The sequence below is a fragment of the Phoca vitulina genome, unplaced genomic scaffold (assembly GCF_004348235.1).
Source record: "Phoca vitulina isolate PV1807 unplaced genomic scaffold, GSC_HSeal_1.0 scaffold12, whole genome shotgun sequence".
In the NCBI taxonomy this organism is placed as follows: Eukaryota; Metazoa; Chordata; class Mammalia; order Carnivora; family Phocidae; genus Phoca; species Phoca vitulina.
In genome coordinates this window covers 35,880,890-35,895,307 of record NW_022589715.1, presented here as the reverse complement: position 1 = coordinate 35,895,307, position 14,418 = coordinate 35,880,890, and the positions used below count along the sequence as shown (strand labels likewise).

The window sequence follows — 14,418 nt, the reverse complement described above, 5'->3', positions numbered from 1 at the left end:
TGATCTCACAGCGCTTGCATTCTAAGGTGGGAGATAGACATTAGCAAACCAAAAAATATGAAATGAGCCCTATGAAATTTGGCCATATGAGATCTATAGAAATGGCAATTTCATATGGTCCAGTCTAATGCCTAGTATGCCATGTGAAGATAATGAGCACATCAGTGCAGTAATGGTGTTTGACAACATCATCTGAGCCATGTTACAGTGTGAAAGGCTCCTGCTTCAGCTTATTATACTTTAACATAAAAATTCTCCAGAAATCATCAGGCAAAAATCGGGCACCATTAGCCCCATGGAATATAATAGATGCTCTAATGGTTACTGAAACCACAATCCTTGTGTCCTGTTTCGTATGTGTTACTCCACAGTGTTTACGTGGCCATCCCGGACCTTGCTTCTGTACTCAGGGGTCTCGGCGTATTTCAGAGCCCTGCAGAGCCAGCGTTTGCCAAGTTCCTCTGTGGCCTGCTCTCTGGGTCTGTGGCCAACAGGATTCTCATTGTGCCACGGCAACTCATTTTCCTAAAAACCCCTGGCCCGTCACTCTGGTTCTAATAAACTGCTGTTGCTATGCTCGGAAGAGTAATTTGGGGGCGATAAGCCAGGGGAAATGAGACCAGGCACTTTGCTCACTCTCCTCCTCTCCTGAGCTGATGAGAACCGGCGTCTGTAATTGTACCGCAAGTGGCAAGGGCGACTCCTTCCCTGCTGACCCTCACCCTGCTCAAAGACGGTCTGGGGGCCCCTCATCTCTGTGGGCAGAGTGGCCATCAGATGGTTCCTGAGTCCAGGACACTGAGGGGCCATGCATCTCTCCAGCAGGCACATTTGGCGCATTATTTCTCACAGCATGTTCGTGTTGTAATATCCAGCTTTGACAGCGCACATTCTCTGAGCGTGTATGGGAAAGTGTCAAAAAAAAGTGCTAACATTTCTACTAGTTGGGATCATTAATTTTCTCAAGGAATTACTAAATTAAATGACGTTTTAAAAAAGCCCTCCTACGCTGCCATTTCTAAAGTTTTATTTTTAAATGTTGTGTGCCCTTAACTGCTTTATTCCCCTTGCACTTAGCTTATTTTCCCAGTTGAAAGTTCATAGCTTTTTTATATGATAGATATGATAAATATTTTTGTGTATTTTTTTAAAATTATATAGCAAACAGTGCTGTTTGCTAGCTTTTGCTGGAATTAGAAAGGACTTTAGAAAAGAAAAAGGAAATCCAAAGCAAGTAAAAAGAAGCTGTTACACAGGGGGAATATGGTGAATTTTATCCCTCTAAAACCCTAGGGTTTTGATCACTCCCTAACTTAAGCTTGACTGAAGGCCAGGGGCATATGTCTTATTTGGACCATCTCTACAGCAGCTAGTTCTGTGTGCACTGAGAAGGCTAGAATGGCATTTGTGGAAAAATCATTCCAGCTACCATGTTCATTAAGCACAAGCTTTGTGTCAGATCTAACTGGACACTGCGTTACTGCATTATAGAGATTATCTTCCCATTTTACATGTAGGCAAACTGAGGCCCAGAGAGTCCAAGTTTACACAGCCAGCAAGTGACAGCTAGGACCGAAATCCAAGTGACAGCTAGGACCTCCAAAAGCCCATGCCCTCTCCACTCTGTTACTCAGCTTTTGACATGGCAGTTTCTCAAAATATGTTAGAGGGATCCAAATGTTCAGCAAAGGAATGCATTTGCGATCAGGAAATGGTTGAGATATTCATTCATATTAAAACTGAGGTCTGTTATGTTTCTGCCCCAGGGTTGTTTTGGAAATCATGGGGATCATTTTCTTTTTTCTTCTCTTTCTTCTCTCTCTCTTCTTCTTCTTCTCTCTCTCTCTCTCTCTGTGCATTCTTTCCTAAGGACTTGAACCTTTCTGAGGGTTCTTATCCTTGATCCCATGTGTCCTGACATCAAGACACCCTATGCAGTAAACTGTACACTTCCTCCTGCCCTCATCCTAACAGAAAACTTGGAGATCCACAAATGTCTCCCAGCATTCCTGTCTCACTCTTGTCATTGAGATAAAAACAAAGTAGCTCTAACCCCCATGATCCCAATGTTTCTGGAGACCTGAAAGGAAGCAGGAAATGCTGTGCTCCCCCAGGCACCTCTCACTCTGGAGACCTGAAAGGAAGCAGGAAGTGCATGCTCTCTCAGGCACCTCTAACTCTGAATTCTTGCTTTCTCTGAACTCCCTCCACAACACTCAACTGCACTTACGAGCACTGTCTTCGTTCCCTCAAGCACCACAAAAAATGAGTTACTGCACATAATATGCATTTATTGATGGTTTCCAATAGTAAAAAGGGATTACAGCATGGAACAGAAAACAACTTTAAATTGACTGTATGATTTCTCTGCTCTTATAGAGACTTAAACATCCTCATTGCAAGGCATAGCCACCTGGTCATCCCTAGGACTCAGCCTTAGGCTATTGAAGTGGGGTTTGTTCTTCCTACTGTAATCCTTTCACTGCCTCTCCTTTCAGACTTTCAACCTGACCCCCCTTCTTTTTCCCCCAGCCTCAGAGGAAAGCTGAAAATCCCCATAAAGTTGTTCTGCTGAGCAACTGAGCACCCCTTCTTCCCGTTCTCCACTTTGCATGGACACCTGCTTTCACATAACTAAAAGGTCCACTAAATGGCTATGTTAAACAAAGAACCATCTACCAATGGGATGATTTTAGAAGCTTTCCAAGAAAGGAGAAGGTGTTCCAGTCATCTTATTTTTGTAAATAACATTTTGCTCCTCATATTGACATATTTTGCCCACTGGTCTGAACTGGGTTTGACCATATGCCAGAGTTCAGTTAGTAGCATGTCCTCCCCTTTCTCTGCTTCCCCTGAACACTTGGTTGATAGTTTCTACACTCAAGAAACCAGATTTGATGAATTTGAAAAGATATATACACCCTCATGTTTATTGCAGCATTATTTACAATAACCAAGATATGGAAGCAACCCAAGTGTCCATTGATAGATGAATGGATAAAGATGTGGTACACACACAGACACACACACACAGATATTAAGCAGCCATAAAAAAGGATGAGATCTTGCCATTTGTGACAACATGGGTGGACCTAGAGGGTATTATGCTAAGTGAAATAAATCAGATTGAGAAAGACATATACCATACGATTTCATTCATATGTGGAATCTAAAAAACAAAACAAAATGAATAAACAAACCAAAAGCAGAATCAGACCTATAAATACAGAGAACAAACTGATGGTTGCCAGAGGGAAGGTGGGGATGAGCAAAATGGGATAAGGGGAGTGGGAGATAGAGGCTTCCAGTATGGAATGAATAAGTCACAGGGATAAAAGGCACAGCATAGGTAATATAGTCAGTGGTTTTTTAATAGCATTATATGGTGACAGATGGTAGCTACACTTGTGGTGAGCACAGCATGACATATAGATTTGTTGAATCACCATATTATACACCTGAAACTAATGTAACGTTGTGTATCATCTATACTCAAATAAAAAAAGAAAGAAAGAAACCAGGTTTGGGGATCCTTGAAATTATTACTCCCTTTCAGGACTAAGCTAGATTTTGAATCAAAGTGCTAGGCCTCGAGGGTTGCTGGAGTGGAGTGGGGTGGGAGGGATGGGGTGGCTGGGTGATAGACACTGGGGAGGGTATGTGCTATGGTGAGCGCTGTGAATTGTGTAAGACTGATGAATCACAGACCTGTACCCCTGAAACAAATAATGCATTATATGTTAGTAAAAAAAATAATTACAAAGTGCTAGGCCTCTGTCTTGCTGTTCTCTATTCTCAGCTACCATGTGATACAAATGCCACAGACACACGAGTCTAAGTTCTTTCTTTCCATTCACAACTAAATCCGCCACGTTTACAGGAGGGTTTTTCCCCATCCACTTGTAAATATGCCATCCACAGGGCCTTCACTAATCTGAAAGGCAACTATAAGATGAAGCAAATATATATATTAATAATTTAAATGACTACCACATAGTAAGCATTTTCTACCTGCATAGTACCATGTCTAATAAGGCTTATATCATTTAAGCTTTATCAAGCATTGTGTGATGGAAATTAACCCATTTTACAGGTGGAAAAACTGGAGTTTCATGAGTTATAGAAATAGGAGGCAGGATTAGAACTTGAGCCTTTTTGTCTCCAGAGTACAAGTTCTTAACCATTCTACATACCTCTCTACATAGGTCTTCACATATAATCTGAGCCAGTAGGACCCATGGCTTTAAGTCATTAATGGAAAGAGTCTAGAATATGTTAAAGCCAACTGAAGGGAAAGGAAGGTGTCACAGATTCAAGCATTCTCCTTGACCAGAGCTAAATTTATCTTTGACTTAATTATTTGCTCCTGGGACAGCCTCTTATATTCACTTTAATAGTTTCATCAGAACATCTGATAACAATCTATTGCTTATTCATTTCCCTTTTGTATCTCTGGACATTTCTCAGGGCCTGGAAATCACCACATGAGTCCATTTTTTCTAAAGCATATCAAATCAAACGTTTGGATAATGTCTAAAACAACCAGTGGTGGGAGTTTAGAGTAGATTTTACAGTGCTTCTCAAGGATGACGTTTGAACTATGATTCAGAACTCTCTTTGTTGCTTATCTTACACACTCAGAATGTTTGAGGTGTACTTACCTGAATAGCATGGTTCTCTTACGTGCCTCCTTTAAAAATGGTGCTCTGCTGGCAGGAAGCCTTCTGAGGCACTGGTGCATGGCGCTGGAGAACCACATTTTAAGGAGAGCAGCTGCGTGCAGGCTCCCAGAGGACTCCCTGCTCCTGGGTTTGCAGGCACTGTGAGATTGCACGGGGGCCACTCGAAGTCCTTTTTTTCCTTAATATCTCTAAAAAAGAAGGTACAAGAATCTAAGAGACTGAGAAACTCTTGGCGACATTCTCAGAACCAATCTAAACACCAACAATCCAAAAAAGAAAAAGTTTAAGTGGAAAACTCAGTCAGTCATCCAAATGCTTTAACATTCAACATATAGATGTTTCCAACCTCGGTATCGCATTAACAAGGCCATAGTACTTGCTTGGCCAGTGGCTCTAATGGTATGGAGTGACCTACACATTCTGGAGATTTTTTTTCTTAAGATGATGAAAACATTATCTTAAGCTTGGAATTTAGTGATGAAAGGGACCTTGGAAATGATCTAGTCTCAGTACTTCTTTATCGGGTCAGTGCCTGGGAGGATATGACTTGGGCAGTCTTAGTCACATTCCTAATTCCAGAGGCAGCAGTGAAACGAAGTTCTCCTGCTTCCAGCTGAGTCTTCCTGTGGTGATGTCATGTTGCATTTCCTTTTTTGAGGGGAAAGGAGGGTGGGTGACTAAAATATTCCACCTTTGACACTGCTTAGACTATTCTCTTTCCAAATATGTACATTGCTAAGCCTGCATAGGTAGGCTTTATATCATCAAATATGTGGCGTGAATACACTGTATGTGCAAACCCCCTGACTAGGTGCAGAAGAAGATGTGAAGACTTTAAGACGCCAGCTCATAGATTACTCTGTGGTCATGCCATTAAAAAGAATCATCATGCAAACCTCGTATTTTCGAGAACATAATGCAGCCTAAAGAAAATCAGACCTTGAGTCAAATAGATCTTGAATGTGTTCAGCCTTCCCTGAAAACCAACTTTTTCATGAGAACATGTGTATAAAGGAATTCTGAAAATACTTGAGAAATGCAAATAACTAGGTTTTCTTAGCATAGCTAAGAGAAGTAAGCACGTGTGAATGGGAGGGAGAGATGGACAGGTAGTGACTAAAGTATGGGTCACACCAGTTGTAACTTTAATAGGGGAAAGACAGATGTTTGAAGCTATTGGCATAGAGTTGTGATTAAAGTATATGTGGTAGGAGGAATGTAGGAAAGGCCAGTAATTAAGAGGATATGAATAAACTCATTAAAGGAAGACAAGACTAATTTTATTTATGTGGTCATTTTTTAAGAAAACCATAAAGGGTTCATATTTTAGAAACTTTACTCCCAATGATGTCCTCACACTATAAAGACAAACATGAATTTTCTTCTCTAATGAAAAAATTAATTGGGAATTTGTTACTATTTCAGAGTTCCAGCTTTTTATTATATGCCATCCATTTTGCAAAATCCACTTCAAAAAAAGTTGAAAGCATTTAAGACCCTGCCCCCGCCACGCCCTTGCCATGCCAAGAAGAGTGAGAGTTCTTGGTGCCTCAGTGAGTCCCGAAGACCACTGCTCTTCAGATTTTTCTTCCTTGAGAAGAACGCCTCCACCCACTGGCTCTCCCACCAGCAGTGCTGCCGCCACCACGCACCAGCATAAAGCACAGATTGCTGCCCAGCTCCTTGGAGAGGGGCCAGTGCATTTGTCAGGAATTGAAAAGTTTTGGAGCCAGTTCGAGGACTTTCTGGTACACAAAGCGTTGGCTGGAAATGTGGTAAGTATTAAATGGGATGTTAATTTTCATGAATATTTTCCCCATGGTTGTAGCTTGTGGTCATTGAGCAATTTAGCAATCACCATGTGGTCTGTTGGACACACAGCCTGGGTGAAGTTCAAGAAATTAGCAGCCAGTCAGTGGGGAGAAGGCCAGAGCTCAAATTCATGTGTGTTCTTTCTTTCTTTTTCTCTTCCTTCCTTCCTTCCTTCCTTTCTTTTTCTTTTTCTTTCTCTTTCTTTTATTCTTTCTTTGCTTCTTTCTTTCTTTCTTTCTTTTTTCTTTCTCTTTCTTTCTTTCTCTTTTTCTTTCTCTCTTTCTTTCTTCCTTCCTTCCTTCCTTTATTCTTTTCTTTTTTTTTCTTTTCCCTTCCTTCCTTCCTTCCTCCTTTCCTTTCCTTTCCTTTCCTTTCCTTTCCTTTCCTTTCCTTTGCTTTCCTTTCTTTCCTTTCCTTTCTTCTACCCACCTCAGGGGATGACTGCTTCTTTATTAAATCTTTATGTGCAACCATGGACCTGAGATCTCTATGTACCTTCCATGTTGATGTTCCGTCACATTTCCAGCCATTTTATTTAGCCTGTGTTTGTCAGATGTGTATTCTGGCTCTAAAATCAATGTTTTAATGATTCTTGGCCAGTTCATTCTTTGCCTTATCAGGCAGGGTATATTGCATCATTAATTCCAAGTATGCTTATGTGCAAGTGCAAGGCATTCTCTATTTTATTCTTTTCTTCAAAGCGAGGGGGGTTTGTTGGAGTTCTGGGAGTCACAGGCCATAAGGGAAGATATTTGATATGAGGACTTTGGGAAATCATGGTTCATTATTTGACATTAATACTGCTTTACTTTTGTATGGAACCCTTCTTACACCCTATGATCCTAATTAGCTCTCACAATACCTTGTGAGGTGTCTAAGCCTGGAACTCTTATCACAGTCCCTCCTTTACGGGATCCTATAGTCCCTAGAGGTGAAAGATCACACAGCTAGGACTGAAAGACAGTCTCCTGCCATCAGCCACATTCTCCTTCCAGTCAGCTCTTCTTCACCTTGATGCCCAAGCTATGTCATGAGGAATTTGTTATTAATAACAAAAATAATAAAGTCTGTCCATGACTTACCTTTCTACATTTTTTTTTAAAGATTTTATTTATTTATTTGACAGAGAAAGACACAGTGAGAGAGGGAACACAAGCAGGGGGAGTGGGAGAGGGAGAAGCAGGCTTCCTGCCGAGCAGGGAGCCTGATGCGGGGCTCGATCCCAGCACCCTGGGATCATGACCTGAGCCAAAGGCAGGCACTTAATGACTGAGCCACCCAGGCGCCCCCCTTTCTACATTTTTATAAATTATTGCAGGTCAGATTTCCATTCTCATGAACTTATATTCCAGTATGCTTTCGTGAACAGAGAAGAAGGGATAGAAATATCACATGTGCACTAGGAGTTGTGTGTGACACATGAGCCTTAGAGTATCTCATGGGAAAGGGTGTAGCATGCAAAGGGTGTTTGAGATTTTGTGGATAAGAGTTTGAGAAACCTCTGTTGTGTTCGTTACTGCTGCCTACTGCATTAAGAGGAGATATTCAACAGGGTCAACTTAATGATTCTAATTCTTTAAATGTCACCCATGACAGAACCCAAGGAATCAGACTTTTCAATATTTTCCATCTGTGGTTCAAGGAAAGGAAGCTCTGATATCGATGTTACCTTCTTAGAATTAACTACTAAAGCAATCTGAAATAAATCTCTAAAGAGTTCATTTATGAAAACTGTGTTATTTCTTTATCTGACATAGGTATGGTTACATATATAATTAATAATATATAGTATAGCATATTATCTGTCATATTTTAATAAATGCATTGCATATTATACATTTATTCTCAAATATACACATTCATGTGTACAATATAGATGTGCCACACATTTTTTATTCAATATTGTCAGAAAATAAATTCTTCTACATCTGTGAAATTTCAGCTTCCTTAAATGCTTACCTTTTTAGAATTTAAATATTTTGATGGAATTTACTATGAAATGTTTTACATTCTTCTCTTTCAGGAAGTAGAGAGAAAGACGAAACTCATTTAGTTGTCTTTGGATGATTTGTGTCAATATTATCAGCAGAATTTGTTTTGTTCTCTTGTAAAGATCTCCTCAGGTTTGGTGGCCTTGGAGATTATTTGAGACATTCTGCCTATTATCTTTCAGAGTCTCTTATCAGGAGAACTACTCTAGTTTTTAGAAATTTCAGCCTAATATTCTCTAGCATCCTTGTAATTTGCTTCTTATCTGCCTTGAGCTACAACATGTGATATAAAAACATAAATATTATGTCTAAAATAAGAGTTAATAGGCTCCGAGTGATTAAAGTACACATGAATTATCAGGGCTTTTTTGTGGGGGGTAATAACCCTGAATTGCTGATTCCAGGAGCCACTTTTCTTGGCTGTCTCTTTGGTTTCCAGGTGGGATATAAAAAATGGAGGTTGCCTAATAAGTGAAGTGTTACTCTCCATTAAAAAACAATGAGGTGCATATGAATGCTTTAAATCTTACCGGGATTAGCGTTGTTTAGTTTGGGATGACCAAAGGATAACCATGGAGTGCTTCTGGCTGTGCGTATGAGAGGAGTGTTTTTATTTGTGTTTTGTCAAGGATGAACCTTTGAGCACACTACAAAAGGACAGTGCCTCTTTAACAGAGACTCTGGCTTCTGTTCCTAGGCGCTTCGCAGTGTTGTTCGTAAAGCAGCATGAAAGAGTTGATTTTCATTTTATGTTGTGCTTGTGAGGCATTAGCATGATGTTCTAACACTTGTAAATGAATACAGCTCTTGCCTAATCTGTCATTTTAATGCCTTATAGATTTTATTTCACTCGATGTTGTACCAGATTCTCAATAATAATAATCAACTGCTTTGTTGTTCTCTTGCAGAAATTAAATTTCTGCAGTGGGTGTGCAACTAATAAAAGATGTTGCTTGAGGAAACAAAAAATAAATATGATGAATCATAAAAGTTGGGTGGGGGGAGAGGGGAAGTTGCTCCTAGACGAAAGACAATTACAGAACCAGTGGTGAATGTGTCGGATTCTCATACTGTCAACAGCTTAATAACCCTACAAAGTCTTTAGCCACACCACTTATGTCTTTGAGCGTTAACCTCACGGACTTCGTGTTTTCCATGATTTCATTTAGAAGCATTAAAATAAAAGGTGAGGTAGTAAAATAACTATTCTCTTTACTTTGCACCCTAGATAAGTTTGCTCAGGGTTGCCATTTTGCCACTCACACATACCTTTTATCTTTTCCCCTGTCACAAGCTATCTAGAAGAGCAGCATTAAAGGCAGCTGTGTGGGACTCGGAGTATTGGCAAAGACTGTAAAGTGGAAAATAAACAGTGTGTCTATCACCAAGCTACAAGAACACAGCACTCATAGCAGTGAAATGACAGTCAGTGGCAAGCAACTAATTGGTCACCAGCTTTAGAGGAAATATATTCTTCCAGACCTCTGTCATTTACTATGTTCTTTAGCTGAAAAAAAATGCCAGGTTGAAATGTTGGCTCTAACCCCCAAAAGAAAGAAAATGCAGAGTTAAGGTGGCAAGGCTGGACAGGCCCTTCGGAGACTGAGTAATTGGAGGCATCCACTGCTAGAAAAATAGTTGGTTCCCCCCGAAATAATTAATTCACCCCCACACACATAGGTATCGTGTGGGTCCAGCACCACTTATGTGACGAATGTTGTATTTCACACAGCGTCTGCCTGAGAATCCAGACTGGAGTGTATTCAGAGTGGTGACTGAATTTTCATTAGTCTTTCCCCTCTTTTCCCCCATTTTGTCCATCTAATTTATAATTACTTCCGGAAAGGCTGATGCATTGATGAGCCACAGGAAAGCAAGAGGGAACAAGTTCATCTACCAAGAGGAGGAAGGACGTCTACACCATAAACATTTAACTAAGGAAAAGAAAGCCAAATATGTGGTAACAGATGCTTACAATGCCAAACCTAGAATTGTAGTGTAATACCAAATTAAAATATATTAAAATGAACGACTTTAAAACATGGTTGAATTTACCTAGCATGCGGACCAACCCAATTTGGACACATTGTATGGAGAAACAAAGGAATAAGAAAGAACTCCTCACTCAGTCAAGCGCTTTGTTTATGTATTTAAATGTAAATCCACACAGGGTGTGCCCATTCAGTCTAGCTTGGTTGAACAGTGCCTTCATGTGCATTAAGATTTTGAACCCCAAAAACAAGATGTCATCATAAAAATAACTGGTTGGATTATCTTAATCCAGAGAACTAAGTAGTCCAAGAATTGTAAGATAGTTTAAAATCATGTAGGTTAATAGCTTTATAAATTTAAGCACTGTTTAAGTGCTGTTAAATCTTGAATCTGCCAGCCATTGATAGGTGTTACAGGACCCACAAACCCTCTGGAATTATACCCTTTGTTTTACACAGATGTATGTGCATTTTGGGGGTGCTAGAGAAGATTACTGGCTTTCCTCAGATTCTCAAATTGGTGCAAGACCAGAAAGAAGCTAAAAACCACTTATTAATGTAATCTGAAGGGAAAAAAGGAAGACAGAAAAAGGAAAGAATGAAAAATAATAAATTTAAGGAAATCTAGGATTTCGTTGTTCATGAAAGTCAGCTCTAAGTAGGAAAGGATTAATTGAAAGCAGTTTTTAAATGTTTGTTTTCATAACTTGCTTGTAATCCCAACAAGAATCATTTTAGAATTTGAAATGGCATCCTTTTGCATACCTGCGACTTCAGTCCCATTTTTAAAACTTTAAAGATGTCCTGAGGTATTACTACCCTATATGTAATATTGTTCTATTTTTTGTCCCCTTTTGCCTTTTCTGAATAACATGGTTTGCCCAAGGATCTGCATTGAATAATATTTGTAGTGACCATGAGAACATGTCTGTGTAACTGCAAGGAACGTAACTGACCCAGGGCCCTGACTGCTGTGTGGTGATCCATCACCCTGTGAGTCTGTGCTTCCAATGGGGGGGTGTATAGCTTATGAGGAAGCCCAACATTGTTATTGAGGCAGGCCCATTCCTAGGAGATTCAGGATCCTCTGATGGGCAAATCTGGTTCAAGGACTGCATGATGACTTTGCCAGACTTTTCATAGAAATAAATGCATGACAGTTTAAGATTCTTCCACTCAATCTTCCTTCTCTCCTTCACCTGGGGTCACTCACATCATGGCCTAAAGGCTCTCCCAGACTCTCCTGCCTCCCTCCCCATTTTCCTTCACAGGCATTTCCTCTAATAAATTTCTTATACGTTGAATCCCATCTTGGCATCTGTTTCTTGGAGGATCTGGACTAATGCAATAATAAAATTCACATTTTTTTAAATCATTCACTGTATGCAAATTAATGTGCTACCTTGTTGTCTCATTTAATCTTCTCAAATCCCAAGAGATAAGAATTACATTTATTTTACAAGAGGAAAAAGAGTTGCTCAGAGAGGGAAAATTACCCAATTTTATGCAGCCAGTAGATTGCAGTTACCATTTGAAGAAGGTTCTGTTCTACTCCAGAGCCTATGGTGTTGTCACTACGCCATAGCCCCTTTGAAGCAACCGCAACTCCCTCCAAATCATACTAGTACTGGTCACTGTGTTTGATTTTTTCTTGAATGTGACTATGATTGGAAAATGATGGAATTGGTATACAGTCATGTATCCTCTTCGGCTTTGTGCCAAGAAACTGTGACATGAAATTCCTGTCTTCACCATAGGAGGAGCTTGGAATTGATTGATGTGCGATGATTTGGGTCACTCATTTGTACCTACCACCCAAAGGTGCCTTAGTAAGTGATGTTCATGCATCCATTCAGCTTTCTTAGTTAGGCTCCACCACTGGGAGTGAGAAGGAGCCCATTCAAGGAGTGGAAGCCCTGCTTCTATATTCCTCCCTACCACATGTGGCTTTCACCATTGTCAGAGAGGTCACGGGGTCAGAGCTGGGGTTGATGTTGTTGTTGTTGTTGTTTAGAGAATGAGAAAAATGAATGTTTCTCTTTCAAGGTTCCTGTGTGATAGTGTTTGCTAGACAAAGTAAGATTTTCACAGCACAAGTCCTTAGCTCAAGAGCTCCACTCAGTCAGCAGTTATTTTATGTGCCTTTTATCCAGGCTTTCTCATTTAAAAAAAGGAAAAAGAGAAATTTATCCCTTCAAAGTGAGCTTTTTGCTAAACTTGTGTCTTTCCCTTGTTTGTCATGCTAATTACATCCCAAACAACCCCCTTTCAGAAAATTCTGCAATCAAATTCTAACGGCCCATCAGACACACAGTGGCTTCTAAGTGGACCGGTTTTTCACGTAATAATGAATTTAGTATTATATTTACCTCTAAATAAATGTAGATTCTGCTCCTTAGCAAGATATTTAATCTCTTGTTCATCAGTTTTCTTACCTTTAAGATGGAGATACTAATAGTATCTCTCTTGGAGAGTTATTATATAGAGTGTACTATGTGCCAGGCATTTCAATACCCATTAATGTTTGGTAAGTAAATAAGCAGATCTTGCGCAACTGATTTTTGTCCTACAATTTCAGACTTCTGTCATCGATAGTTATATTCAGCAAATTATACAAAGGGAGAGACTTTTTCTGAAGGCCATTGGCTAGATAATACTTGTGGGTTCAGACAACTTTAGAAAGCGGTGTTTTTCTTCAGGGTTGGCAGAATCTTTGGAATCTCAACTTCAAGAACATAGTGGTTGCTCAGTGAATGTCACAAAAGTGTAAAGGAAATATGGGAAAGAAGGAATGTGGCATATAATAGACTTGGTCCTCTAAGGTAAAAGAAAGCTAAAGCCTCTATTAGTAAAAGATTATTTCTCCAACTTATTTTCAGTGAATAGAGAACTTATTCAAGAATTACTCAGGTTCCCTTGAGTATTGATATTAAATATGGAGGTTCCATATTGCAAACACACTTGAGAGCTAAATCAAAGAATAAGTCAGTAAAATTATTTTGTTGCAGAAGTTGAATGGGGATGACTATTTGGTCACTGTGCAGAAAATTCCCTGCTCATCCAAAGTGAGACCATCTAGCCTGGTCTACTTGTTCATGAACTCCAACAAGCAAAACAGTGCCAAAGGACACACACAAATTTTCCAGAGAATTCAAATGATGGCCAAAATTTTGGCATGATAAATATATCCTGTGATACGTCAAGCATGGTTACTGATTGACTGGAAAAGTTATTAGTTTAAGAAGGAAGAAGACAAAGAATCTTGCATGACTTAAATAATTAAACTCATTTTGGAAAGAGGTGGGTTTAATGGTTCCTAACTGGATGGTTTCTTTTTAATACTGGAGGAATCTAGGAATACAGTGGGATCCAATATTAAATTTACATGTAATAGGGAATTAGCTTAATTGGATCTTATAAAGCTTACTTGAGCTTTCTTATATAAGAGGAAATATGGTCATAACCCAAGGACCACCTAAGAAAGAGAAATAATAATCGAAGGAAAATTTGTGAGTTCCCTGCCCAACCTTCAAAGTAGATCTTGAAAAAATCTACAACAGAGGCAAATCTGCTTTTTCCCTAATCACTACTACATTACAATTCTGCCTTACAGTATAATTATGTGTGTACCCAACGTATTCCATCCTACTGGATCAGCTCTTTATAGGCCAACTCCATTTATTCTTTAAATAAAACAGGGATTGAATCCTTGTTTTGTTGTGAGCACTAGTAACAAAAAGAAAAAAAAAAAGACATAATCACCAACCTCAAGAAGATCATCATCTGGTGGGGCACTAGAATTCTTTATACTAGAATATAAAGAATTCAAGTTGTATTTCCTAGTGCAGCAGTCTCCAAAATGAGGTGTGCATGTTGAGGCTGTGTAAAAGATCATATTTGATTTAGAACATTAGATAATATTATAACATATATTTATAGTTT

General features: G+C 39.4%; 1 long non-coding RNA gene across 3 annotated transcripts in view; it reads left to right on the top strand.

Moving 5' to 3' along the window:
• Positions 1-14,418, top strand: part of LOC116636279 — a 491,383-nt gene that overhangs the window by 454,860 nt on the left and 22,105 nt on the right. For all 3 annotated transcript variants that reach the window (XR_004300311.1, XR_004300308.1, XR_004300309.1), the window contains one exon: positions 6,108-6,457. This is a non-coding gene — a long non-coding RNA (uncharacterized LOC116636279). The remainder of the gene's footprint in view (positions 1-6,107; positions 6,458-14,418) is intronic.